The sequence below is a fragment of the Marmota marmota genome, unplaced genomic scaffold, assembly GCF_001458135.2.
Source record: "Marmota marmota marmota unplaced genomic scaffold, marMar, whole genome shotgun sequence".
NCBI classification, from domain to species: domain Eukaryota; kingdom Metazoa; phylum Chordata; class Mammalia; order Rodentia; family Sciuridae; genus Marmota; species Marmota marmota.
The window spans coordinates 51,762,217-51,789,560 of record NW_025999990.1 but is presented as its reverse complement, the minus strand read 5'-3'; the positions used below and the strand labels follow the sequence as shown (position 1 = coordinate 51,789,560).

The 27,344-nt window shown below is 40.4% G+C and overlaps 1 protein-coding gene and 1 non-coding gene across 10 annotated transcripts in view; one reads left to right on the top strand and one right to left on the bottom strand.

The window, feature by feature from the left end:
* Mtcl1 (microtubule crosslinking factor 1) overlaps nucleotides 1-27,344 on the bottom strand; it is a 125,777-nt gene that overhangs the window by 85,152 nt on the left and 13,281 nt on the right. The gene's annotated exons all lie outside the window — the stretch shown is intronic.
* Trnav-cac lies at nucleotides 8,478-8,551 on the top strand. The gene has a single exon. It is a non-coding gene; the product is annotated as a tRNA-Val (tRNA).

The following is a 27,344-nucleotide window of genomic DNA, read 5'->3' as shown; positions in this document are numbered from 1 at the left end:
GTCCCATCCCCAAAATAGGGTCAAATCCAAACTACAGTATTAGTAAATGTGACCTTATTAGAAAACAGGGTCTTTACAGATACAAACAAGTTAAGAGGAGGTCAGTCACACTGAGTAGGATGGGCCTATTCCAATATGACTGGGGTGTCCTTATTAACAAAGAAGACACACAAAGAGAAGACCACAGGAAGACTTGGACTCAGAGGGAAGAAAGCCGTGTAGCGACAGAGGTGGCGATTGGAGAGATACCACTGCCAGCCTGGGAACACCCAGGACTGCTGGCAATGCCAGAAGCCAGGAAAATGGCCTGGAACAGATCCTCCCCTAGAGCCTTCCGGGGCAGTGTGGCCCTAATGCCACCTTGATGTCAGAATCCTAGTCCTCAGAATTGTGGAAGAGTTGAGTTTTTGTTCCTGAAGCCATTCAGTTTGTGGCACTTTGTTACAGCAGCCCTAGGAAAATAATAATTCTAGTACCTGCATAGGCCAGCAGCATCCATAGACCACACCACGGAAGGTGTCAACCTGCTACTCCAAAAGGCTGACCATCTTCTCAGATTTCCATCTGGTAGGGCCAGACCAATATAGGACACCGGGGAAGAATGCCCACTATGATTAGAAACAGGCCCCTGGCGACAGTGCCCAGTGTGAGCAGAGAGAAGGGAACTGGCAAATCCAGATTCTCAAGCTAACTCTTGAAACAGGCTCCTCTGTTCCACTTAGCTTTTGTCTCCTTCCCTGAGAACAGAATCCCCACCAGCACCACCACTTTTACATAGAACTCAGCATTTTAAGTCACCTAAGGACAGAGTTTTCCAATGAGAAGCCTAGAGGAAATCAGCCCAATTAAAAAAGAAAATCTCATTATAGTTACACCCAATCCTCAAGTATTTACTCATTACTATTCAATATAGTGGGGTAATTATCTGTTTACTAATCCCACATCAATAATCCACACCCATCACAGCAAGCACCCAGGGCTTTATCATACTGTGGAGACTGCCACCCCCCTGCATCAGCACAGGAAGAGGTAAAGCGGGAAGATGTGACCCTTTCCATCTCTGCAGACCCAAAAACAGACCTCAAGAGGAAAGCTCTCCCCACAAGAAAGCAAACTACCAATTTATCCCCGACCTTTATTTTTATCCCCAAATATGACAAGGAGAGTACCCTCTTTAACATAACCAGGGTCTTCTGGATGGAAATTATATGGGGTCCCCACCCCCAAAGAAGAAACACCTAGGTAAGAGCAGTAACAACCCAGTTTACATATAACATACTTCAGATATTTCACTTAAAGTCCTCAGGACAACCTAGCCAGGGAGGCATTGATGACCCCAATTAGCAAAAAATAAATTAAAAAAAAAAATGCAGGGCTCCTGGCAAAGAGCATCTCTGATCAGAATGGTGGCAGGGGGTGGGTTGAACAAGTCAAGAAAACACTAGGCAGGTGGGAAAAACAATGTGTCCCCACTTAGGTACACAGGCATACTGCTTCATTACATCCAACTCATATCACCTATAACACATTCACTAACTACTTCTCCTTGTTTCTTCAGAGCAGAAATAGGTAAGGAGTACATAATACAAGATTAGGTGGCCAGATCTAACCTTGAAAGAGGTGGCCGCTGGCTCTGAGCAGCACTAGGAAGAGTTCTGACTAATAGAACAATATGCTATGACAGTCCTTTGCACACTAAAAATACATAAAACATCCTTTGCTGCAGTGGTCTGCGTGTAAACCTTCCTAGGCACATCCGACTCCCAGCTCAGAGTGGTTTCTCTGAGACTTGATCAATGAAAGGCACTAGAACAACTGGTCACCCACATGGGGAAAAGATCAGAAAAGGCTCTCTACTCACACTGATCATAAAGACAAATCCTCATTGGTTCAGAAATGTAATCCTGAGAGATGAATATACTCAATTTATATGAGAATATGGTCTTGAGCTTGAGGCATATTTCATAAAGGAAAAGACATGGATTTAAGCACATGAAAATTTAAATCTCGGGCTGGGGTTGTAGCTCAGTGGGAGAGTACTTGCCTAGATGTGTGAGGCACAGGATTCGATTCTCAGCACCATATATAAATAAATAAATAAAATAAAGGTCTATCAACAACTAAAGAATATTTTTTTAAAAAAAATTAAATCTCTATTCAAAGATATCACGAAAATGTGAAAAAGATAAGCTACAACATGGAAGGAGATTTTGTAACATATGTAACAGGGCACAGGATAAGTATGCTGAACTTGTTCACACGAACAAGGTAAGTATCCCATTTTTTTTTTTTAAGGAAGTAGGCAAAATATACCAACAGGCACTTCACAAGAGAAACATAATTATACATAAATAAATGAAAAGATGCTCCCAACTTCACAAGCCAGCAGGGAAAAGCAAACTAAAACCATAAGGATATATCATTCCATTCAGCCAAATGACAACAATTTAAAAAATCTGACCATATCAGGATTGACATGGATATGAAATAAACAAAATTCTCATAAACTGCTGATTCCATATAAGCTGTTACAACCACTGTGAAAACGGGTTTGATATTACCTAATAAAACTGAACACATATAAACAACTTGAATAAATATTTCCTCAAAGATACACAAATGGCCAATAAGCATAGGAAAAGATGCTCAAAATCAGCAGTCACAAGGGAACTGCAAATCAAAAATCCCTAGGAGATACCACTTCACACTCGCTAAAATGGCTACTATCCGAAATAACAGAAAATGAGTTTTGGCAAGGATGTAGAATTGAAACCCTTGTGCATTGCTGGTGGAAATGAAAAAAATGGTACAGCCACTATGGAAAACAATATGGCAGTTTCTCAAAAATTAAAAGCAAAGCTACCATGTGATCCAGCAAGCCCACTTCTGGGCATACGCCCAAAAGAACTAAAAGTGGGATTTGTTTGTACATCCATGTTCATAGCAGCATTATTCCCAGTAGTCAAAAGGTAGATGCAATCCAAGTACCCATCAATGGATGAATGGATAAACAAAATGTGGCATAAACATACAACAGAATGTCATTCAGCTTCAAAAAATGTATAAATATTGGTATATGCTACCGCATGGATTGAGTGTTGATTAGGACATTATGATAAATAAAATAAGCCAATAAATTCAGGAGCAGAGCTCTTACTTAGCATTTACAAGGCCCTGGGTTCAATTTCCAGTACTACAAAACGTCAGGGGGCAGAGAATGTTATTAAGTGATAGAGGTCCACCACAGAATATCTTCAGTATAACTCCATTTCTTTGTTTATTCAAAAATAAACAAAAGTAAAGAATATCCACTTTATGGGTACATACCTAATTGGCAAACTATAGTTTGCCAAAAGCATGAAAAAATCAAAACCTTTCAGGTTAACAATGACCTGAAGTCATACATGGGTTTTCTCAGTTCTGTTTCTAAGATATATATTCTTCTTACTACTCTCATTTAAATTATATATGTAGAACTGAAGTTGTGGCTCAATGGTAGAACTCTTGCCCAGCATGTGTGAGGCACTGAGTTCAATCCTTAGCACCATAAATAAACAAACAAGTGTGTGTGTGTGTGTGTGTGTGTGTGCACATATATATGCATATATATATATATACATATACATATATACACACATATATATTTAAATATAATTTAGTTCATAATTTATTTAAAAGTAATAATATGTATAATATGTATTAAGGTCTCAGTTGTTTACAACTGAGAGTCCCCAAATCTCAAAACTCTCAAACATTAGGAGGAAACAGGTGAGCTCATTCTTCTGGTTCCCTGTTTGCGGCTGTCTCAACAGCAGCCCACGTCATCTCCTACCTATTATCTCTTTGTGGATCATATAGATCTGGAGGCCACATCTGAGCAACCTGGGGGTGTAGTGGCTGTCCTGCTCTGGACCACCCAGCTCAACATTCCCTGCACAGGTCTCTCATGGAGTACTGGGGACATTAGGGATTCTTTTACAGACGTCCAGTGTGGCCCAGATCCTTGCAAGAAATGCAAGGAACAGAAGAAAACAATAGGTAAATGCTCTTATCTTTAAGAAACGGGGTGTCAGATCTCCTCACAAAATCTATCAGATACCACACCAGATTTCAAATGGAACAGTTACAAATCAGGTTCATACACTCTTAAAAAAGTATACGAACTTGTTAAAGGAAAAAACTAAGAAGGAATGAAGATGAAAAGGGAAAGAAATCTGGGATTCAGTATTAAGTGGCAGGAGGCAGGGCAAGGGATGAAAACCAGGTGAAGTTACTTAAGAATTTCCACATCCATCTCCTAATGTGTTTGAACTGGGGAACTGGCAATAAAAATCATTCCAAGGGAATGAAAAAACAGTGTCCTTTAAAGGAGGAAATCGGCAGCTACAAAAATTTCAAAGGTTTTAAAAAAAAATCAATACATAAATCCTCTTTCAAAAGGGAACTTCTGGAAAATGCATTATTACACCAATGGAGGAAAATGTGAGCTGGCAGAACGGTAGAACAGAAAAAAGAATACCAGACAAGAAACCAGAGACCCGAGAGCTAACAACACACACCCAGCAAGCAGTGGAAAGCAGGCTTGGGCCGCTGCCAATCCTGCACGTGAAACAGGCTCTGTCTGCCACATAACTAGCTAGGAGACCTAGGGAAGGTTTGTTAGGCACTCCAAACCTCAGTTTTCTTGATAGAATGAATATTAAAATGCCCAACTCCAAGCGCTTTCAGGAAGAATAGATAAAGAACTGGAAGCATCCTGTGGAGCACAACAAATTCTATGCCTTTTCTCACCTATGCATATACAAGTTGAGTCCCATTTCTCAACTATGCATATACAAGAAGAAATAAATGAAGCCTAACTTCACTAGTTCTAAAACTTTGTTTCCCTACTGCAATAGGCAGAATAACACCCCCAACCCCAAATGTCCATACTCTTAATCCACATGACATGTGACTATAAGATGCTATATGGCAGAGGGAATCAGAGGCTAATCCACCTTAAGCAAGGAGGTTATGATGGGTTACCAACATGGACCCAATGTTATCACAGGGTGTAGGGCATGATGTAACGGGGGCATGTTGCATCAGAAAAGAGGAAACGTAACTTGCTGGCTGCTACCTGCTTCCCAGTCCTGGGGCTACATGTGGCTAAGACAGCACCTAGCGATTAGCCAGAAGGCATTGCCCTGGGTTGTGATAAAGAATCTGACCACCTCGAGGATAGGCTCAGAACCCTTCTGTTCTCCCATTACTGCCTGTAGGATGGGTGTAGATGTAACTTCTCCCCACCCTGATTGGTTCCTGTACATTATATTGGCTGTGTATGTTTTCTCCTTAACCGAGATCCTGCTTTGACTGTTCTCCCTGGCGCATCTGATTGTCCTCCTGCAATGGAGGGCTGGGTGCAGGCGGCCAGTTGGTTCTTCCTGGTCAGGGCGTGCTCCCCCAATCTCTCCTGCAGGTCAGGAGGGAACAGGGGGCTAAAAACCCCGACAACAGGGTTCTTTAAAAAAAAAAAAAAACAGAGTATCAGAAGGGAGAAACAGAGAAATGGCAAATATCTCAGTCAGCTGTGCTGCCTTTGAAGATGGAAGAAGATGGTGGAAGAGGGCTTTAGCCAAAGAATGTGTGCACCTGCAGAAACTGGAAAGGACAAGGAAAAGGATCCTTCGCGGTATGGCCTCCTGGGAGGAGTGCAGTCCTGCAGAAACCTCACCTAGTCAATAAGACCCATTTCAGACTTTGAACTACTGAGCTCTGAGACAATTAATTTGCTTTTTTTTTAAGCCACTAAGTTTGTGGTAATTTATTATAGCATCCATAGAAAACTAATATACCTTCCTACAGTACTAAGACCTACTATGTTTAGGGCTGAACTTATACAATGCACTGAGGAAGAGAAAACTATGCACCACCACCAAAAAGAAGAGGGTACTCTAAAGTATACAATTACATTTATCACTGCGATTATGTAACTTATAGAGTTGCATATGGATATATAATTTTAAAAGTTGTTTAACCTTTACTAAACAGCTGGAATAATCTTCTGAAGTAAAGAACAGGAAACTATCAATGCATCCAGAATACCTCCTCCAGCTCCTCCACCTTAATTTTCTCAAATCATTGAAGAAACTCATTCAAATGTCCTAAAGGGAAACTTAATAAGTCAATATAGTTTTAATTGTGATAAGCAGAAAATAATGCTAATAACCTCTTGTCAGTCTCAGGATAAAAGCAGGAGGCATGAAGGTGAGAAGCATATGCATTTTGAAAATTCATGGTTTTATTGTTGTCACACTTCCCTGTAAAGTTGAGGTTTTGTGTACTTCATTAAGGGAAAATTTCATAAATTACAGACTCCTTTGGTTTGTTTTTATAAGCTTCAACATTTTGTTTGAAAAATAAGAAATGCAAAAGTACTAAATATCATATGTGTATATATTTAATGTTTACAAAAGATAACATACAGGAAAGGAGAGAGGAAGGGAAAGTGAATGAGAGAGGGAACAGATTTTAAAAAGACTGGCAAAATGTTGATATTGGCTGAGCTGGGTGATGGGTATTTGAAGATTCATTATACTATTCTCTCAAATGCTATATATGAAGCCGTGCACAGTGGTGCATGCCTCTAATGCTCCGAGTTCAAAGTCAGCCTCAGCAACAGTGAGGCACTAAGCAACTCAGTGAGACCCTATCTCTAAACAAAATACAAAATATGGCTGCAAATGTGGCTCAGTGGTTGAGTGCCCCCGAGTTCAATCTCTAGTACACCCCCCCAAAAAAATTCTATATATGTTTGAAATTCTCCATTTTAAAAAGAAATTAGGTATGTTTCCCACCTGCCTAAATATTCCCACCACACTGGGATTGTTGGTCCTGTTACAAGTGGCTTTTGCCTCTCTGAAGATTAGGATCAGATTCAGTTCAGTAACAGATGGGAGTTTTCTGCACAGTGTTAAAACTCCTGAGAAAACAGACAGTTCTGAACAGGGTCAAAGAAAGGAGGAGTCTTCCTGAAGTCATTGATAACTACTTTTCAACAGCTTCCCTTGAGACCTCATCTTCCCTGCAAAATGAGCTTGCCTGCCAGAGAATGCCCACCTCATGGCCCAAGCCAAGCCAAGCCAAGAGAACACAGCCCTGGCTTCCAGCTGCCTCAAGCCAGCTTGTTTCAAAAGCCATTTAACTCTCCATTAACTTGATTTGATGAGTTCCTGGATGGCCACCAAGTGCACTGAGAAATAAACTCCCAAACAGCAAGCACATCATGATTTAACCATATCCATTAACCCGTATGTGAGTCTGTACTGTTTAGCACCAATGTAAATCATTTTTTTTTCTTCTTTTCCCTCACATCCTTCCTGGTTCATGCTGCATTCATTGGTGCTTAGTTGCAGTTTTCTCTTTAGCTGCTATTCCACTTATTTTCCCCCCATCCCATAATCTTTTACATAGTTGCACAGTTTGCTGTTGCCAGCCATATAATTTTTGTCCTGGAAAAGCAGCCAGTTCCTTTTATTAATGAATCCAATTGAAACCCATCCTTTAAACATTCTCCAATGTTAACAATGGAATAAAAGGTACTTGCTATTCTTAAGCAACTTATTTGCAGTTAGGAAAGCAGAAGCCCCAACAAAGGACATTGATAAATGACTAAAACCAGAGTGTCCTCATTAATTCTACATGGAGAGCAGTGAACGGGACAGCCAGACACAATTACTCCCGGGTAATTAACACCACTGTAATTAACCAGGGTCCTGAGGTCCACACCTATGACTCCACACAGACAGACCTCAAACATACCCCACTCACGCCACTTCAAACTGGTCACCCTCATCAAGCATCTGCATGCAGGCAACTGCACAGTAACAATGTTTAACTGGCACTGGCCACCTGACCACCTCCTGTAGTGTCCTTTGTAAAAGGATTTCATTCAGGGTAGTTTTATGGAAAGAATACTGAATCTGTGGTGAGAAGATATAATAGGTGAAAGATTTGGTTCGGTATTAACTTATAGCTCAGTTGGTAGGTTGCTTGCCTCGCATGCACAAGGCCATGGGTTCAATCCTCAGCACCAAAAAAGAAAAAAGAAAGAAAGAAAGCCTACTTCTTTCAGAAACATCATTTCCTAAATGAATTATCTAAGATTAAGTTCCTTAATCCCCTTGGGCCTCAGGGTACCTTACTGATCAGGATGGTAAAATAATCAATCAGCTTGTCTCACAGGGCTATTAAGCGCAAATAAAACCAATGCTTATCCACTGTCTTGTTTCTCAAGAATTTCTGGATGCTTAAGTGGGTTCTTGCTTCCCTAACCATATTAGGAATTCTGGGTGCAATGGCGCACGCCTGTAATGCCAGCAGCTCAAGAGGCTGAAACAAGAGGATAAGGAGTTCAAAGCCAGCCTCAGCAAAAGCAAGGCACTAAGCAACTCAGTGAGACCCTGTCTCTAAATAAAATACAAAATAGGAGCCCAGGGGATATAGCTCAGTTGGTAGAGTGCTTGCCTCACATGCACAAGGCCCTGGGTTCAAACCCCAGTACCACACACACACAAAAAAAAATTTAATGCTGGGGATGTGGCTCAAGCGGTAGCGCGCTCGCCTGGCATGTGTGTGGCCCGGGTTCGATCCTCAGCACCACATACAAACAAAGATGTTGTGTCCGCCAAAAACTAATAAATAAATGAGTATTTAAAAAAAAAAAAAGAATTCGAAGAACGAGATTTAAAAAAACAAAAAACAAAATAGGGCTGGAGACGTGGCTCAGTGGTTCAATGTCCCTGAGTTAAATCCCCGTACTCGCCCCCGCCAAAAGAAGGCTATAACTAGAGAAAAGTTTGAAGATTTCCAGGAAACAAAAGTGACAACATTTAAGAGATAGAAATGCTTATTACCACACTGTAGACATGTATCAAATTATAATACTGTACCCAATAAATATGTACAAATATTACCTATGTCAATTTTTAAAAAGGAATACAGGACAACGAGTGTCGAGAGATTTCAAAGTTTAAAAAATAAATACTGTTTTGTTTGGGGAAAAAAAGGGGCTGGATTTTGGTTAGTGGAAGAACAAGCCAGATAAACACCAAGTGAGTAAAAAGAATAATTTACAACTATTTCTTTACTAACCAATTAATAAGACATTGGCCTCCAAACTCACTCCCAGAAGGAACTGGAGGAGACATTCACATGTTTTATAAGGAGATAGCAATTGTTTTAATTGCTATGAGAAAAGAAATGTAGCTCTCCTTTCCTCTTCACAGACTCCACAGCTGTGAAGACGGTAACCCTCAATGTTCTGGCACCCACACCTAGATACAGAACTCCCCTCTGAGCCCAGGGCTGATGAACAGGTGGTGCCCTTTCACAAAATGCAAGTTCTCCCTAAATTTGTCAGTTGGTGAACTATAGTAGTCTACCCTTACCTATGGGGATAATGCCCCCAGATGTCCCAAAACATCCCACAGATGCCTGAAACCAGGGGTAATTCTAAACCCTATATATGTCATGTTTTTACTATATATACACACACCTATGATCAAGTTTAACTTATCCATTAGACATAGCAAGAGATTAATAAGAACAACAAAATAGGACAATTATATCAATATAATAAGCTATTTAAAACTTGTAAATTATCAAGATTTTTTCATTTAATATTTTCAGGCCACAGTTGACCACAGGTAACTGCAACTGCAGAAAGCAAACCACATAAGGGAGGGACTCTCCTCTACTCTGACTTCTCTGAACAAACATAAGGCAGAATATTGATGTCAATCTCTAAAATACACATTCTTAATAAGATGAGGGAAAACATAAACACCACAGGTTATCCTAGGCAATGTTAGGGGTAAGCACATTTGCATTTATATCAGAATACCTTCTGTACTGCCTCTCCCCAACCACACATGTGCAGGCACACACATGCACACACATCGCAATCATGCTTGAAGGATGTGCCTCCTGGAGGAGCAGCTCCTTCCCTGTTCCTTGCTCATGTCCTCACCCTTAGGCTCCCCGTATCTCAGACGCATTTTATGGGGGGAGGTACTGGGGATTGAACTTGGAGGCATTTGACCATGAGCCACATTTGCAGCTCTATTTTATTTAGAGACAGAGTCTCACTCTTAGCCGCCTTGCCATTGCTGAAGCTGGCTTTGAACTCCCAATCCTCCTGTCTCACCCTCCCAAGCCACAGGGATTACAGATGTGCACCACCTCACCTGGCTCAGATGCATTTTGAGATGAACATGTATATGCACCAAAATATCTTAGCTCCAGACCTCTATGCCAACTTCTATGGATAAAGTGGATTCACTTCAATATGATATTTGCTGCTCCAAGTTTTATTTTGTGGTGTTCACTCTGTTGAGCCTGGTTTGCAGATATGTGATGGATGCTGCAGGGTGGAAGTTAGCCAAGGTCTCTGTAAGCCTCCCTTCCAACCTCAAAGCGGTGCATTTTGACCTTATTATAAATGCTCCAGGGAAGTCTTATCTGACTTTAAAAGGCAGTTCTTAGGGCTGGGGGATGAAGCTCAGTGGTACAGCACTTGCCAAGCTGGCCCTGGGTTCAATCCCCAGCACAAAAATACATAAATAGGTAAATAAATAAATGGAAGCTCTTGGGTAAAACTGTGTGTTATGTGAAGGGAAAAGAGGGGATTCTCAATAGTGGCACCTCTATTTTCATTTCTGAATGTAAAAGGAATGACATGCCTTTTTTCTCTGCTAATCATGAAGTCAACTAGATCTCTACCTCTCCCCTACGGTGGTTTTTAAATTATTTGTGTATTGGCAAATCTCAATATATCAAAAGACACCACCTCAAAAATCATGCAATAAACTCACAAGTTGATAGATACATTAAAAGCACTTACAAAAAATGATTTTTCAAGAGAAGATGGAAACCACCTCTCAGAATTAAAACACATCTGTAACACCCATGAATCCAAAGAACTGCTACTAGCGTACAGAATAACTTAACTAGGACAATGATATTATCTCATGGGAGATGATTAATGCATAAAATTTTGTTCAAAAACTGCACTAGTGAGCTCAGAGCCTGGTAGGAAACTGGGTTCCTCAGCTTTTCAGTGAGATGCCCACCCAAGACACTGTAGTAAACCTAGAGAAGGGAAAGGCTAGCTAGTGTAGAAAGAGACCCACACATTTCTGTAGGGAAATAATGTTGGCTATAGAATTAGTGATTAAGCTATTGCTTCTTGAATAGTACTGAAGGATAAATAAGAAAAATTAAAAATGTTTATTCTTTTATGTTTTGCAACACCGGGGATCGGCATTTATGTCAACTTACTCCAGTAAGATTTACATGATGGCTCTCAAACCATTTTTTCTCTATAGTGCCAAACGGCCTCAAAAAGTAACACTTATAAGAAAGCCAGCCTATTGGTCAACAGGAATCATGGGTCAGATGGATGTGGCCTCGATTTAGTAGCGGTTTCTCTCTTGCCATGGGTTATAGAGCCTGCAAGGTCCCATTCTTGACTTTCCCCCTCTGTGTGTGTCCTGAGACTCAGATTCAGGGCTGAACACATGACCTGCATCATTTAGCACTTGAATCCCCACAGTCATCTTCTCAGCTCTGAAGAAACTGGGAGAAATACTCCAGAAATCCAACTCTCCTCACATTAGTCCCCTGCTTGACGTCTTTAATGGTTTCTGTTCATGTCACCTGCTGCCCATCACATTCCAAAGAGAGCCTCAAGTACTCCTGCCCCCTTCCCTACAGCCAGCCCAGGTGCATGGCCAGACATTCCGCTCATTTGCCAGGCAGGTGTTCATTAACATTCTAGAAGCCATTTATATCAGCCCCAATCACTTTTTCTTTAGGGGGAGGGCGGGGGACAGTGCTGGGGATCAAATCCAGGACCTCACACATGCTAAGCACATGCACTACCACTGAGCTATACACCTAGCTCCTCCAAACTTCAAACATCAGCATGAAATGGCATTACCATGGGGCACTTCTTACTGCTTTCTCTAACCTCATCCATAAAATTCATAATTTTAAACTTTCTTGTCTCTGTTTAAGCTCTTTACTAGATGCTCAAATAGGCCCTAGTGCCAAGAGCACTGCAGAACTATTCATAATGAGTATTAGCCACTCTACTATGTTTAATTTGTAATATAAAAGTATAGGACAGTCTTAGCATACTCTATGTGAGTGACCTGCCCTCCAGGACTTCCATACCTCATTGAAGAGCATACAAAGTGCATTCCTAGGAATACTCCACCAAGATGCTTCGGCTTGCAGCTGTTGTGGGAGTTTGTGCTGATTACATGTGGTCTATTATTCCACATCACTGGCAGATGGAATCTAACAGGACAGGAATCCTTATTAGAGTATGGTCAGTCTTGGAACTATTGCTGTCTTCTTTAATCTTCCATGGCAACAAACAGTTCTGGGAAAGCTCCCAATGCTTCCTCAGATTTCTAATTCAGGCAGAGAGTATTTTGGGTAAAAGATATAATATGGTTTAACTAAGGGGACTTTAAACATGTATGCATGCCATTTTTCTTTAACATATTTTAACATCTCTGAACTCAGATTGCAGGTCATATCTACTGTCTGTCATGATCACTGATAGTTTTATTCTCTCTTCATGGTAGACCTTCTAATCAATGGCACAGCCCATGAAAATGGTTTGTCCACATAAACCACAACTCCTGGACTGCTTATATGACACAGGATTTAAAAATATGCCAAAAGATTCTAGGAGTCTTCACCTTCCTTTTTTTTTTTTTTTTTTATTATGCACACACATAGCCTTGATCCATACTAGTAGGAACAGTTACACATTTCACACATACACCCCTTCATTTCCCCTGAGTTTTTCTTTGGGAAGGGGAAGGTATTTGAATTTTAAAATCGTGCCTGCCCTTTCTCCTGCAGTGTCTGTTTCCCAGTGGTGTGAGATCCTGTCTGAGGCTGACAAGTTGTGTGGCCTGGGGCACATTATATATTCTCCCTGAGGTTCACCTTCTCAACTGGAAATGACCCCCTTCCCCAGCTCACTAGGTTTCTTGGAGGATAACAAAGGAAAAGACATTTACAGGAACCACCCCTGGTACCACACAGGAGGAGGCTTTGAGTGGGCCCTTCCTTCTAGTTACCTAGTCTTATCTGCTACTTCTAGTCATTACCACCCAACCCTTGCACCAGCCCTCACAGGAGGAATTCCCAGAAATCACTGCAGAGGAAGATCCCCCAGGCTAGAAAACTACCCTTTACCTCTGTCTTTTACTGAAAATGTGTTCTACCACCTGGCTGGACAACTTAAAAGAGGAAGGCAGGGTCAATGGGTCCGAGACTAACCACACTCTAACAAGGGTTCCTGTCCCATCAGATTCCATCTGCCAGTGACCTGGAATAACAGGCCACGTATCATCAGTACAAACTCACAACAGCTACAAGATTGAGCTCTTCAGACAAGCCAAAGGGAAATGAGCAGAAGCAGGAGGAGGAACTGAGGTGGCTGAATTTAATGAGTTTTAGGTTCAAATATGTGGACAAAGGCCATCTCTATGCATTTTCTAATATCTGGCTTCTGATTTGTTCTTTAAAAATTGTAATTAATGGGTAGGAAGCCAGTTATTGTTCCTTTACAACTTCTGGAGTCACAAAAATATAAAACTTAAGATTGCATTAACTCACTAGAATAATTACATATTGTAGCTAAGTTGTCTGGGGGCCTCCACTTTGATGGAAAAAGATCACTTGTCCAAACAAGTCACTCCAAAGCCTCATCTTCATAAAACACCAATTTGGAAAACTCTCAGTTTACCCTTCATGAGTCTAACCAACCCTCAGCACCTCTCCTGGGTGGGACACAGTTATCTACCTTGAAGGAATCATAGCAGAAGGTATCATCTCCTGCTGAACTCAAATCAACTCTGAGAGCTGTGAAAGCCACAGAAGTCAGGGTCCCACCCAGGAAGTCCTGAGGTAAAGGCCTGGGTGTGGTGTAAAGGTCAGGTGTCTTCAAAGCTCCCCAGGGATTCAGATGTGAAGCCAGGGTTGAGCAGCTCCTGGCTAAAGGGTTTGATCCTTGGCAGGCATTTACACACCCTTTTCCCTCGTGTCAGTAAACCAGTGGTACAAGAGGCAACTCGTCCAAGAATGCTTCTTGCACTACTGTTCCCTAATCCTCCTGCAGGGAAAGATCCAAACAACTACAAAATCATTTTAAAGGGCATCCTAGGTGTTTTGTAACAGGTTGAGAGCAAAGGTGAACATATAATACCACCTGCTACTCATCAATGCTGAGTCAGAAAATGAGGCCTGCCCACCCCTAAGAAAATACAGGAGTGCTGCTCAGTATACTATGATGCCCAGGACAGCCCCCACCACAAAGAATTATCTAGCCAAAATATCAGTAATGCAGAGGCTAAGAAACCCGCTTAAGCAGATTACTCAAGACTGATTCTCCAGCAATCTAGTGTTTTTTTCCATGAGGATTAGACGACATCTTGGCCTCAATACTTCAGTGACCCCAAGAGTAACCTTTGTTTACAAATAAATCCAATCACCAGCCAAAATTCCTACATATGAGAACTCTTGAAAATGGACAAGAAACTCCTGCCATTACTACAAAATTCAAAAGTAGAAGAAGAACCTGACCAAGCCTCTTGCTAACTCAGTAGTCACTAGAGAGACAGCCCCTGTAATTCTGAAGTAGGAACAGGTGAAGCCATTTATCATTCAGATTGTATTAAACACACATATTGGTCCAAAACCAGCAGGTATAGCGTAAGATTATACCATCTTTAAATTTTCTTGTTTTCTCTATTTAAAATAATTAACACAGGGAGGATTTTTCAGCAATGATATTGCTTCTCTCAGGAATTAAAAAAAAAAAACTGTTGCTATCCTTGTGAATAAATGCAGAGGACTGAGCCTTCCCAAGCCTGGTCTCATCCCCGTAACTCAAGAGGAATGCTGGATGCCCTGCACGCCTGCACTGGCTCCCTACAACTGATCCTTCTCAAGGCTCTCCCAGTCCACTCATTTCCACTCCTCCCACCAGAAGAGAGGAAGCCAAGTGGGATGGGGAAACAACTGACAAGGATCTACCCATACTGTTCAGAATTAAGTAATAAACACAAACATGGGTCTGATAAATACGTATTGCCTTGCCTGGGTAACCAACTCACATTAGCACCCAAAGATGAATAATGTCTATACTCTAATGCCAACTGTCTGATGAACGTGCCCCATGCTTTCTACAGTCCTTTGTCCCAGTAGAACTGTTCTGGGTCACAAGAAAGTACATCTATGATATGACGGAACAATTGAGAACCCAAGCATGCCACACCGACAACATTCTTTCAGTAAAAGAATTAACCAACCTGTACAAATAAACCACAAGGAAAGGGGCCCTGGGAGAGCTTAGGGTCTCTCTTTTCTCTGAGGTTCATCTTTAGGTCAATAGAAATTCAAATGCTGCCTGACTAACTGCTTAACAGTAAGATGTTCTATTTGGTTGTATAACTATACATGGAACTCGGTGTTTTTTCAACGCTGAATAAATTTTGATGACAAGGTAGAAAAAAAACAACAAAATTGCTTATTTGGCTCATAACCATACCACCCAGTGTATGATGGCTCGCTTAAGTCAGAGAAACTCCAAACGAGCACTCTCAGAAAAGAGAGAACATCATGGACTATTCTCCAAAATTTCTGTTTCTTTGATTTTTGATTCTGAACTTGGAGATAAAAGTTATCAAAAGGACATTACACCATAACATGACATATAAGACATAAATTCAATAGACCTCTCCAAGAATCAAATGTAAATTGTGAAAACAGAAGTATTTTCTATTTATTCCCATAGCACCAACAACGCTACAAACTTGCTGCAGTTAGTCATCTAGGGAAAGTCTAAATTATTCAGAAATAGATCTGCTTTGTCTATATTTTTAACTATTTTTAGGGAAAAAAAGCTTGAACACTGTTCATTTCACTCAAATTCACAAGTTCTATTCTAGTGCTCAAATATCAGTAGATAAAATGTTGAAATATTACCTTCCAGAGTGTCCCATATTCCTAAAATGTTTTGTTAGTAGAAGGAGAGAAATGGCAGGGTCTTAAATCCCTTGGAAAAGTCTTTAAACCTCATCACTACCTCTAATGTGGGCATCCCAAAGGCACCCTCTTCTGCCCAGAGAGGCCATCTGGGCACCACAGTGCTGTGGTGAGACTCCTCCAGAAACAAGAGGTCATTCAGCTCACAGAAAACCACCTGGTGCTGCATGACCCTAGTGATGAACCTGGCTGAATGTTCAGGAAGTTGATAACAGAAGCGCTTTGCTTATCACTAACCAAACAGGGAGATTTTATGACTCATTGTCAAAAAAAAAAAAAAAAAAAAAACTTGACCTACAGTAGAATCACTGATTTGTATTAACTGCCCTGGGGTAATCATTTACAGAATCAGAAATTCCTTACCAAGAGATTTTTAGATAATGGTACTGCTCTTTCTCAAGGGAAAATAAAAATGACAAAACCTTTACTCATTCAAAAAAACGTATAGGAAGTGTTTAATAAGGGCAGGGATGTACAGACTCTTATATACCAACAGGCAAAGATGTGAGTGCTCCAAAAGACCACGGAGCTGTTCAAACTGCTGGCTGACACAGACAACTCCCAAGAAAGCTCTTTCCGCTCTTTGTATAGCTAAGTAATCAAGACTGTGTGGTTTGAGAGAGAACTCAAAAAAAAAAAAAAAAACCATGCAAATGTGCCCAACTGATTTTTAACAAGGGTACAAAAACAACACAATGAAAGAAAGATAGCCTGGTCCACAAATAATGCTGGAGCAAAAAAAAAAAAAAGGCGGGGGGAGAAGAAAGAAGAAAACAGAACCTCAATTTAATCTCACATCTTAACACAAAAATGAATTCAAAATGGATTGCGGACTTAACTGTAAAGTATGAAACTTTAAGAAAAAAAAAATAAGAGAAAGCATTCATAGTCTAAGGCTAGGCAGAGAGCTCTTAAAATCAATGCCATAAGAGGAATATCCATAAATTGGACCTCCTCAAAATAAAGAACTTTTGCCCTAAGTGAAAACCTTGTTTAAAGGACAAGCTACAGAAGGGGAAAAAAATATTTGCAAATTCACATATATGACAATGGACTAGTATCTAGAATGTAGAAAGAATTCTCAAAACTCAATAGTTTTTAAAAAAAAGTAAAAAATAAACAAGCCGTTCAATTATAAAATGTTCAAAAAAGACATGAAGAGACATTTTACCAAAAAAGGAGGTCCAGATGGCAAACAGCTTATGAAAATATCTCCAACATCATTAGCCATTAGAGAAATGCAATTTAAAGCTACACTGAGATATCATTTATCAGAATGGTTTAAGTAAAAATCAGTGATGACACCAAATACTTGTGAGGATGCAGAGAAATGAGTGCTCATACCTTACCAGCAGAACATGAAATGCTACAGTCACTCCAGAAGGCAGTTTGAAATTTTCATTAAAAAACTCAATATGCAATTTTTATATGACCTAGGAATTATCCCAGAGAAATGAAAACTTGTTTTCCCACAAAAACACTCGTGTCAATTCTCAAAGCAATTTTATTTGTAATAGCCTGTGAGATGGGGGTGGGGATGCTTTCCTTTTCCTCTGCTTTCTCAATCTGTACCCTTCTATGAGCAAACATGTGAGGGTTTCTCCTACCAAGCAACTTTCCTACACACTGGCTGGGTGACCTACAGTAAAATCCAGTTTGGACACTATCTACCCAAAGTCAGAGTCAGACCCTAGAGATGAGCAACTCAGATCTACAAAAACTATACGTACTTCAGATGCCAATTGTAAGTGGTGGGTCCCCAGGTTACCCATAACTTCTGTTCAACATGGCTAAAATCAGAAGTCCCATAACCCTATCCTAGGGTTCAATCATTTGCTAGAATGGCCCACAGAACTCAATAACTTTGCTTATATTTAGCTATTTATTATAAAAGGATACTACTACGGAGGACATGCATGGAACAATGTGGCAGACACCTGTAAGCCCAGGTACTGAGGAGGCTGGGGCAGGAGGGATGTAAGTTTGAGGCCAGCCTAAGCAATATGGTGAGATCCTGTCTCAAATAAAAAATAAGAAGGGTTGGGAAAGTAGCTCAGTGGTAAACTGCCCCTGAGTTCACTCTCCAGTATCCTGAAAAAGAAAAAGATGTGGGGTATCACAAGATTGGCCACTGATGATGAGCTCAACCTTCAGCCTCTCCCCTCTCTCCTCCTCTCCTCATCCTGTAGGTAGGGGACTGGGCTAAAAGTTCTTCTGTCCAACCATCCTGAGGCTATCCCAGAGCCCCAGCCACCAGCTGTCTCATTAGCACACAAGACACTTATCACTTTAGAGATTCCAAGGGTTTTAGGTAAGGTGAGGTTTGAGACAGAAAAAGGGATAACGATGGAGAAAACATATTTATTTGTGCTCATTTGGGTCTCAGAGCACTGCATATACAACACATATGATGGTGGTCCCTTAAAACTGTAATCACGCAGTGACCTTGTAGCCATCTTAGTTTGTGTTGTGTCTGCACAACAACAAAATCACCTAAGGATTCATTTCTCAGAAATTCTATTTTAATAATACACAAATACACTATGTTTCTTCTTATACAATACACATCTATGATAAAGTTTAATTTATACATTAGGCATAGTAAGAGATTAACAGCAATAACAAATAATAAAAGGCACCAAACATAAAAACATATTATAATAAAAAATATTTAAAACTTGTGCATTATTTCTGGAATTTTCCATTTTATATTATCTGCTACAGATGAACTCATGTAACCGAAACCTGGGGAAGTAAAACAGCAGATAAGGTGGGATTACTATACAACTATACTGGAACTCTCTCACTATTGTGTTAAGGTACCTTGTCTATTAAATGTCGTCTCTCTGTAAGCTTGTTCTTGTTATTCTACCCCCCTCTACTGTGAACCAAAAGGAAGAAAGAAAATCCCTTCTACCACAGTGAATGCTGTGATTTGTGAAATCATACTTTGATCATTTTCTTATTTCTGCCCTATAGAATATATAGTTTCCAGTTTCATATGAAAAAAAAACAAAACAGATATATCGTGGGATTATTCAAATTATAGCACTTTTTCCCACTAGCTTTATCTTTCAGGTTTTCCACAATAACCATGCAGCAGTTCATCACATGGAAAGGCCTATTCAGAGTTTGGAAAAGAGTTATGGAACCCTTCCATGAGGGGGTGGCATCTCCAAGAGAATGATAAAGAATGAGCAAGACATCGGTGGCAGAGGTGGGAATCAGGGAGGAATCCTGGGGAATAGAAGGTACAGACCTGGGTGAAACCTGTTAGGGAGAGCAGGGTGGCGTGGGAGGCTGAGGGGGCTACACCCACTCCTATCAACCTTACCTTCCTTCTTCCTCCTATAATGTCAAGATGAAAGCAAAGGCCTAATAAATACTACTACAAGTGGAAATTAATTTTATATAGAAGCATTCATGGGTCAAAGAAGGATGCAGGCATCCTTCCCTGCCTACCCCTGAGGACTGAACCTGAGCTGCCCATTGCTCTTTGGCCCCACATCAGACACAGGAGCACCCTGTGAAAGACCCTGCTTCCAGCAGACTCCCCAGGGCTTCCCTCCAGTTCTGACCTAATAATTAGCCTCTTTCTAAATCTACAAACAAAATGTAGGAAGATCTGGAGGAAAGAGCCAAAGGAGGAGGGTTGCTGGGAGTGGAGAGGCCTGGGTGAGAAGCCCGCTGTATCCCGGGCAGCTGCCTAACTACAACTCACTTAAGCCTTCCCAGACCTCAACGTCCTCACCATGCCCTGAGAGGGTGAGGCAACCACCTCACCACCCTCCAGGCTCCAACACCCAGTAAACCTGATGTTATGGTTTGGATCTTAAACATTCCCCGAAAGGCCTATGGGGTTTGGTCCCCAGCCTGTTGTGCTATTGGGAAGTGGTAGAACTTTCAAGAGGTGGGGCCTAGTGGAAGGACATTAGGTGACTGAGAGCATGCCTTTGAAGGAAATATTGGGATGTTCCATTTCTTCTCTCTCACTTTGCTTCCCCGCTACCATGGAACTTTGCTCCACTACACACACTCTGCCACGATGTACTGCCTCACCACAGGCTCAAAGGCAGCAGGGCCAAGTGACTATGGACTATAATCTCTGAAACCTGAAGCCAAAATAAACCTTTTCCTCTTTATAAACTGGTTATCTCAGGCATTTTGACACAGTGATGGAAAGCTGACTACCTGAGGTCCTGGTATAGATGTAACTAATACACCCACTTACTCCATCTGACATACACACACTCACTCCTGCCTTTCCCTACTCCTTTCCCCTCGCCACCATTTTCTCTTTTTTCCACCATAACCGAAGTCACACAAATTGACAGCAGAATAGTTCTTTGACCCCTGGACTCAATTAACTAGCATAACCCAATAAACTAGAACACACTTGAACCAGACAAGTGCCTTTCCTCCTGAGGTCTCAACCACAACTCCTCATGAGGAAAACCCTGCTCATCTCACAAGGTCACTGTGAAGCCAGATGGATGAGATGCCTGAGGTGAGCACTAAGAATAGAGCTTTGGGACTTTTCCTAGACTAACAGAAGACCTCGGTATGATTTTTGCCTTGATTTTTGACAAGAACTGGCTCCCAGGACATGGATTCCTACTGACCAGAACTAACTGTGATATGCTCTGTCTCATCCTCCCAGCAGCAGCATGAATCAGCCATTAGTACTATTTATGGTTGTTTAACGAACACACACACCCTTTCTTTCCAGTCGCCAAAACTGTTCCATTACAGCTTAAGCATTTGAAAATATTTATGCCAAGTCTTTCTGCACTTGCTGCCCTGTTCCTAATACTCCATGGGCCTCTGCACTGTGCATTTCCACGCTGGTCACCCCTGCCCTCCTATTCTGCAAGAAAAGACACAAAAGGCTCACAGGAGCAGTGACAAAAGTGGTTCAGACACTGAACACCCAAATACACAGATACACACACACACACACACGCACACACATGCACACAGATGCATACACACACAGAAACAGACACAGCAATTTATGCACACCGAGACCCTGGGATACATACACACAAATACAAAGATACATACACACATGGGAACACATACAAACACACATACACACACACATACATCACACACCAGACTCTTCTCAAGTTTCAGTGTTTGGGAAAAGGCTTAACCAGACACTCCCAATTTTCCTTCCTCCCACTCTGCAACTCACTGTAACTCATTATTAACCTAGCAGGCCACATAACTGGGATATCATTTAGGACACCAAATTTCTCCCTCCTTCCTGATCTCCAGCTAAAATTTCCCTTTCTCTCTCTCTCTCTCTCTCTCTCTCTCTCTCTCTCTCTCTCTCACACACACACACACACACACACACACACACACACAGTGACTGGCAAATGAAACCAGGTGCTGCTCTATTCCTTCCTGAGCTAACACACAAAACACTTGCCCAGGAAAAAAACCTCATGACCTACTGACCCCACAACATGGTCAGTGTCCTAGGAGGTGCCCTGACAAGACTGCCCAAAGAGGCTTCTGCTGGCTCACACAAGCTAATCTCTGCTTAAGAGGGAAACCATAAATCTGGAAGCACAGACATTATTTTACTGCACTGAAGCAAAAGAGCAGCAAACCGTTATGTCTGTGCAACTAAGTGTCCAAACTTTCTGGCTCTGACAGTTTCTATATAATGACACACACAGAAAGTCCTTGCCCACTGCTTGAGAAAACAGAAGAAAGATGTCTAGAGAGAAGAAAAGTGCGTAGAAGCCATGACACAGCAAAAATCCATGTGTACAAAGCAGCTCGGAGCTCAGTGGGGGTTGAGGAAATTGAGGCAGAGAGTAAGGCAGGAGGAAGAGTCAGGGCCAAGCTGTGATTGGAAGTTAGCATGCTTGCCCCTGAGGCTCCAGAGCTGCTATTGGGAGGTTTCTGCTGAACCTTAAGATCAAATCCAGTTTGGGTAATATAGCACATTAAGTTATCCTAAGCCCTCCTCCCAATGTATAGTTAGAAATGCTAGATAAATGTAAATAACAGAAATGTATACACAGCTTAACTTGGGGGGAAATTCCTCACCATCAGAAATGAATAGAGATTGAAAAACAGAGCAGTTAGCACACAAGAGTATCAGGGGATGTGTGTGGAAATGGTACAAGTTACCAGCCAGAGGCATAGGAAGAGGCTTTAGGTAATGTACCCAGACAACTGGCTGAGAGGTGCACCCAATGAGGAAGAACTAAAAATCACTAAGGGAGGCAGAGGATAAGCCCCCCCCCCCTCAAGAATCCAATGAATAGAAACAATCTCTTTTGAAGTGTAAAAATGCCCTAGGCCTATGCCACACACAGGTGTGATGGCCACACTGGCATCACCCATTTGATACAAAACTCCTCAAGCCAGAAATTAAAAGTTGTGTCTGAACCAATCAAACAAACTGAGGCCTCTGGGAAAGACCAATGGAAAAATCTCACTAGAACAATCAGCAGACCCCATAGGATTCCCACTATGATGAGCATGCAATAAAACCCACTGTGAGTGAGGGAATGTCGGATCTCTGACAAACAGAAGGATTAATAACACCAAGAACTCCTGAAATAACAGAACAGAATGAAAGACTAAGACTTTAAGCTGCTGAAGTCTTAAAATAACAAACAGCAACAATGAGGAAAAAAGAAAATTCTGTGAAAAAGAACAAGCAAAATTATTTTTAAATTCTTAAATGCAAGGTAAATTCACTGAAAGGAAAAACTTCATGGAGAATAAAACAGTAATTGTCTTTTTTACAAAAGAGAATTAGTAGTGTGGATAAGACCTGCAGAAGTCAACCAGAATGTAGCAAAGGGAGATAAAAAGATTTTTTAAAAAACACTGAGAACATTTAAGTGACATGGAGGATGAAATAAATAAGAACAGCTGACATAAGAAGGCCCCACCTAAGACTAACTGATAATTCTAAAGAAAATGTTACCAGATAATAATAATATGAAAGACAGGAGTTGATTGGAGTTGAAGCTTTCTTAGACAGAATGTGTAACTTCCCAATCTAGAGAGAGAGAACATAAGGATTACAAAGTTAATTAAAAGGGAAATCAACGCTTAAAAAAAAATAATAAAGAAAGAAAGGAAGGAAGGAAGAAAAAATCATGGAAAATAAAGAAGAGAAAATACAATGATAGGGACAAATTTACCCATATCAATAATCACAATAAATATAAATGGATCAAATCCATCAGTTTAGAGATTCTCAGATTCCATTTTTTTAAAACGTAGCTATATTCTATTCATGAAAAATATACCTAAAACAGGGCTGGGGCTATAGCTCAGTGGCAGAGCGCTTGCCTAGCATGTGTGAGGCACTAAGTTCGATCCTCAGCACTACATAAACAAATAAAATAAAGGCATTCTATCCATACACAACTACATTTTTTTTTTGAGGTGTTGGGAATTGAACCCAAGCACTCTACCAACTGAGCTATATCCCCAGCCCCTCCCGAAAAAAAATTTTTTAAATACACCTAAAAGATAGTGCCAGAAAAATAGAAACCAAAGGCATCACAGAAAAGCTACCCTAGGCAAATATAATCAAAAGAAATTTGGTGTAGACGATTAAAGCAGAAAAAGTAGCTATTCAGCAAAATTGAAACAAAGAGGTCATTACCAAATTAAAAGACAATAATTTATCACAAAGAATAGTCTCAACTGTTTACATTTAAAAATATGGTCTCGGGGCTGGAGTTGTAGCTCAGTGGTAGAGCACCTGCCTAGCACGTATGAGGCACTGGGTTCAATTCTCATCACCGCATGAAATAAACAAAGACATTAATGTCCATATACAACTAAAATTTTTTAATAAAAATATGGTCTCAAAATATATAAAGCAAAATTCGACAAATTATGAGAAGAAAATTAAAGCTCACAATTATAATGGGGGATTATGGATACAGAAAATGTGAACAACTCAATTAACAAACGATTTTTTTCAAACTTTTCCAAACTGCAACAATCCACTGATGAACTAAGTCAATGTTATAACCACCCTTAAAAAATGAATTAAACTGAGTATAACTGAAAGTATCAGACTCCACTCCATGACAAAGATAAGCATCTCTTTGTAAAATCTTTGTTTGTGTTTGTATATTGAATAATGATATAAAATGCATTTCTTGTGTGGGTTACAGTTAAAAATCCAAAGGATCATTGGTTTGGACTGAGTTCCTGTATTAAGCTAACTGACCACACCAGACCAGAACAAAATGGAATACTCATGATGAAGCTCCACACCACCACATCAAAACTAAAATGTCTATCTGATCTTACTAGAAAGCAGGAGAGAGGCAATAGCACGCAACGAAACCCAAACCTCCAAAAAGCCAGTTTTAGCCAGCATGATATGAAAGCCCCTCTGCTTATAGAAAAAAACAGAGAAGCAACCTGAAGTTGACCCATCAGGTTCTTTTCCTAGAATTCTCTTTCTTAGTGCCCACTTTACAAAATCCACTATTCTACCAGCAAGAGCTCTCATTCTATCTTGCAGAATGGAAGCTGTCACAATTTATGAATGGTAAATACAAGTCAACAAGATACATCACTAAATTTGCCTTTTGACACTCCTTTTCAACAATCCTGCTTCACTGGCATGATTTATCACATGTCTCTCTCCCTTGCAAGTGCCAACTAACTAATGTATCTACTTATTATTTGGGTCTACTTTATAATAGGCACTCAAAAAACTGAAGACAGAATGAAATGGTATTGAAAGAAAGCATATCATCAATCTTTAAGATGTGGAAATTAAGATAAGGTTAACCACTTTCAATTTTTGAGATATTCCCCTAGAATTGAGTGCAATAATAAATGTACCAGGGGCAGGAAACAATTATTTGAGCTTTGCACAAGTGGAATGATGTGTGGGCACCTACGTGAACAGGCAACAGGGTGCAAGCAGGCAATCTGACTAGCCAGAAGGGATAATTCTAGAAAGGTCAGCCCTCTTGTCTCCTTATCTATCAATGGAGAAGGTAACTTTTCCATAACATACCTCTATTAGTTCAATGAGGACCAGAGGATATAGTCCCTTGTCATCCTTCTGAAATGCTCTTTTCTTTTACTCCAGGATTTATAGCCAAGTAATAAGAAACCCAATAGGGAAAGAAGATGGGTCAAGTAGTAATGGTCCCCTATGTCATTCTTAAGAGTTAACAACTTGGGTCCAAGGCATGTTGTTTAAGCACAGAGGAACACTTCTGGGATGTAGAAGAGAAAAACTAGAAATACTGTGTAGCATTAATGTACACTGTCAGCCTTCAAATATTTGTTTGAGGTGAGACTGATGAAAATATGGCTACAATAGAGACAAAATTTTTTTTGAAGTTACAATTCACAAAATATGGGGCTGGGGTTGTGGCTCAGTGGTAGAGCGCTTGCCTAGCACATGCGAGGCCCTGGGTTCAATCCTCAGCACCACATAAAAATAAATAAATAAAATAAAGGTATTGACAACTACAACTAAAAAATAAATATTTTTTTAAAATTCACATTATATAAAATTAACTATTTTCCAGTGAACAATTCAATTGCATTTGGTACATTCACAATGTAATGCAGCCACCACCTCTATCTAATTCTAAAACATTTTCATGACCCCCCCACCCAACAAAACCCAAACCCATTACACAGTTGGTCACCCTTCTTTCCTCTCCTTGGCCCCTAGAAACTACTAATGTTTTGTTGTTGTTGTTGTTGTTATTTTTTTATATTTTTTTTAGTTGTCAATGGACCTTTATTTAATGACTTTATTCATATGAAGGCTGAGAATCGAACCCAATGCCTCACACATGCTAGGCGAGCACTTTACCACTGAACCACAACCCCAGCCCCGAAACTACTAATGTATCCTGTCTATGTGAATTTATCTATTCTGGGTGCTTACTATAATTGAATCATACACTATGTCTGGCTTCTTTGACTTAGCAAATTTTCAAAGTCCATCCACATTATATCATGTGTCAGTGAGAAAGAAAATTCCTAAAACTACAAAAGCAGAAGAGCAGAACCTAAAGCACTTAGCAAGCAAAAGAAGATAGAGAACCAGAAAGTTGGTGATCACTGCCATCATATGCCTTAGTGACTAAAAGGATAGTGGTACCATCACACATACACGAGAGGCAGGAGGTGGCGCAGGTTAGCACGAGGGGTGGTAAATTTGAGCTGGACATGCCGAGTCAGAAGTGCTAGGAAAAGTTCATATTAGAGATATCCACCAGGCCACTGAAAATTGTCTGGAGCTTTAGGGAGAAGGCCCAGGGGCAGCTGCAGAGATGAAGTTGCATGGAGCTGCTTCGTTTCACTGACCTCAGCTTTAATTGTATAATAGAAATCATCAACAAATTAGGATCTGTACATCTGCAATAACTTCTGTTACTCAGACACAGACAAAACATGAACTCTCCTTGCCTATTTAAGGATGTCCCACATTCATTTACAAAACTTCAGAGGTGAATGACCAGCAGCAAAGTTTGGGATCAGAAAAATCTTATGCTTATGCTACAGAAAAACTCATAGTACATTTGCTCTAGTTTGTATGAAAATATCCCATCCACAAAGACAAACAGTTGGCAATAAATATCTCCCACAAAACCTCTGAATCTGGTATCAGTAGGTGTCATCACTCTCTGCTTCCAGCAAAATCTATCAGCATTCTAACCCTCCTGAAACTCCTGTCAGTTTTACAATTCATTTAGAAGTTTGATATAAATATGCAGTCCCACTGGTCTGACTGCAACTCTGGAGATAAAATACTTATTTCATCCAATTGAGCAATCCCTCTGAGTAATTTTAATCCATACAGGGAGGGGCTGATCTCTCCACTTCTCATATCCACCCTGAGCCAACATGAGACTATTGAAAGATCCTTGCCTCACTTTGGCCTTGCTTTCAATGTTTTCTTCAAAGTAATGTTAAATCCTACATATATTGATTTAAATGTATGAAAAAGAATCTTTGCTTGCTTGAAAAATATATGCAGTCAGCCCTCTGTATCCAGGGGGTTCCGCACCTAGAGGCAACTATAAACCATGGATTGAAACTATTCTAGAAAAATATATTGCATTTGTCCTGAATATTACAGATTCTTTGTCATTATTCCATGAACAATACAATATGACAACTATTTGCAGGACATTTATATTGTATTAGGTATTATAAGTACTCTAGAGATAATTTTAAGTATAAAGGTAGATTAT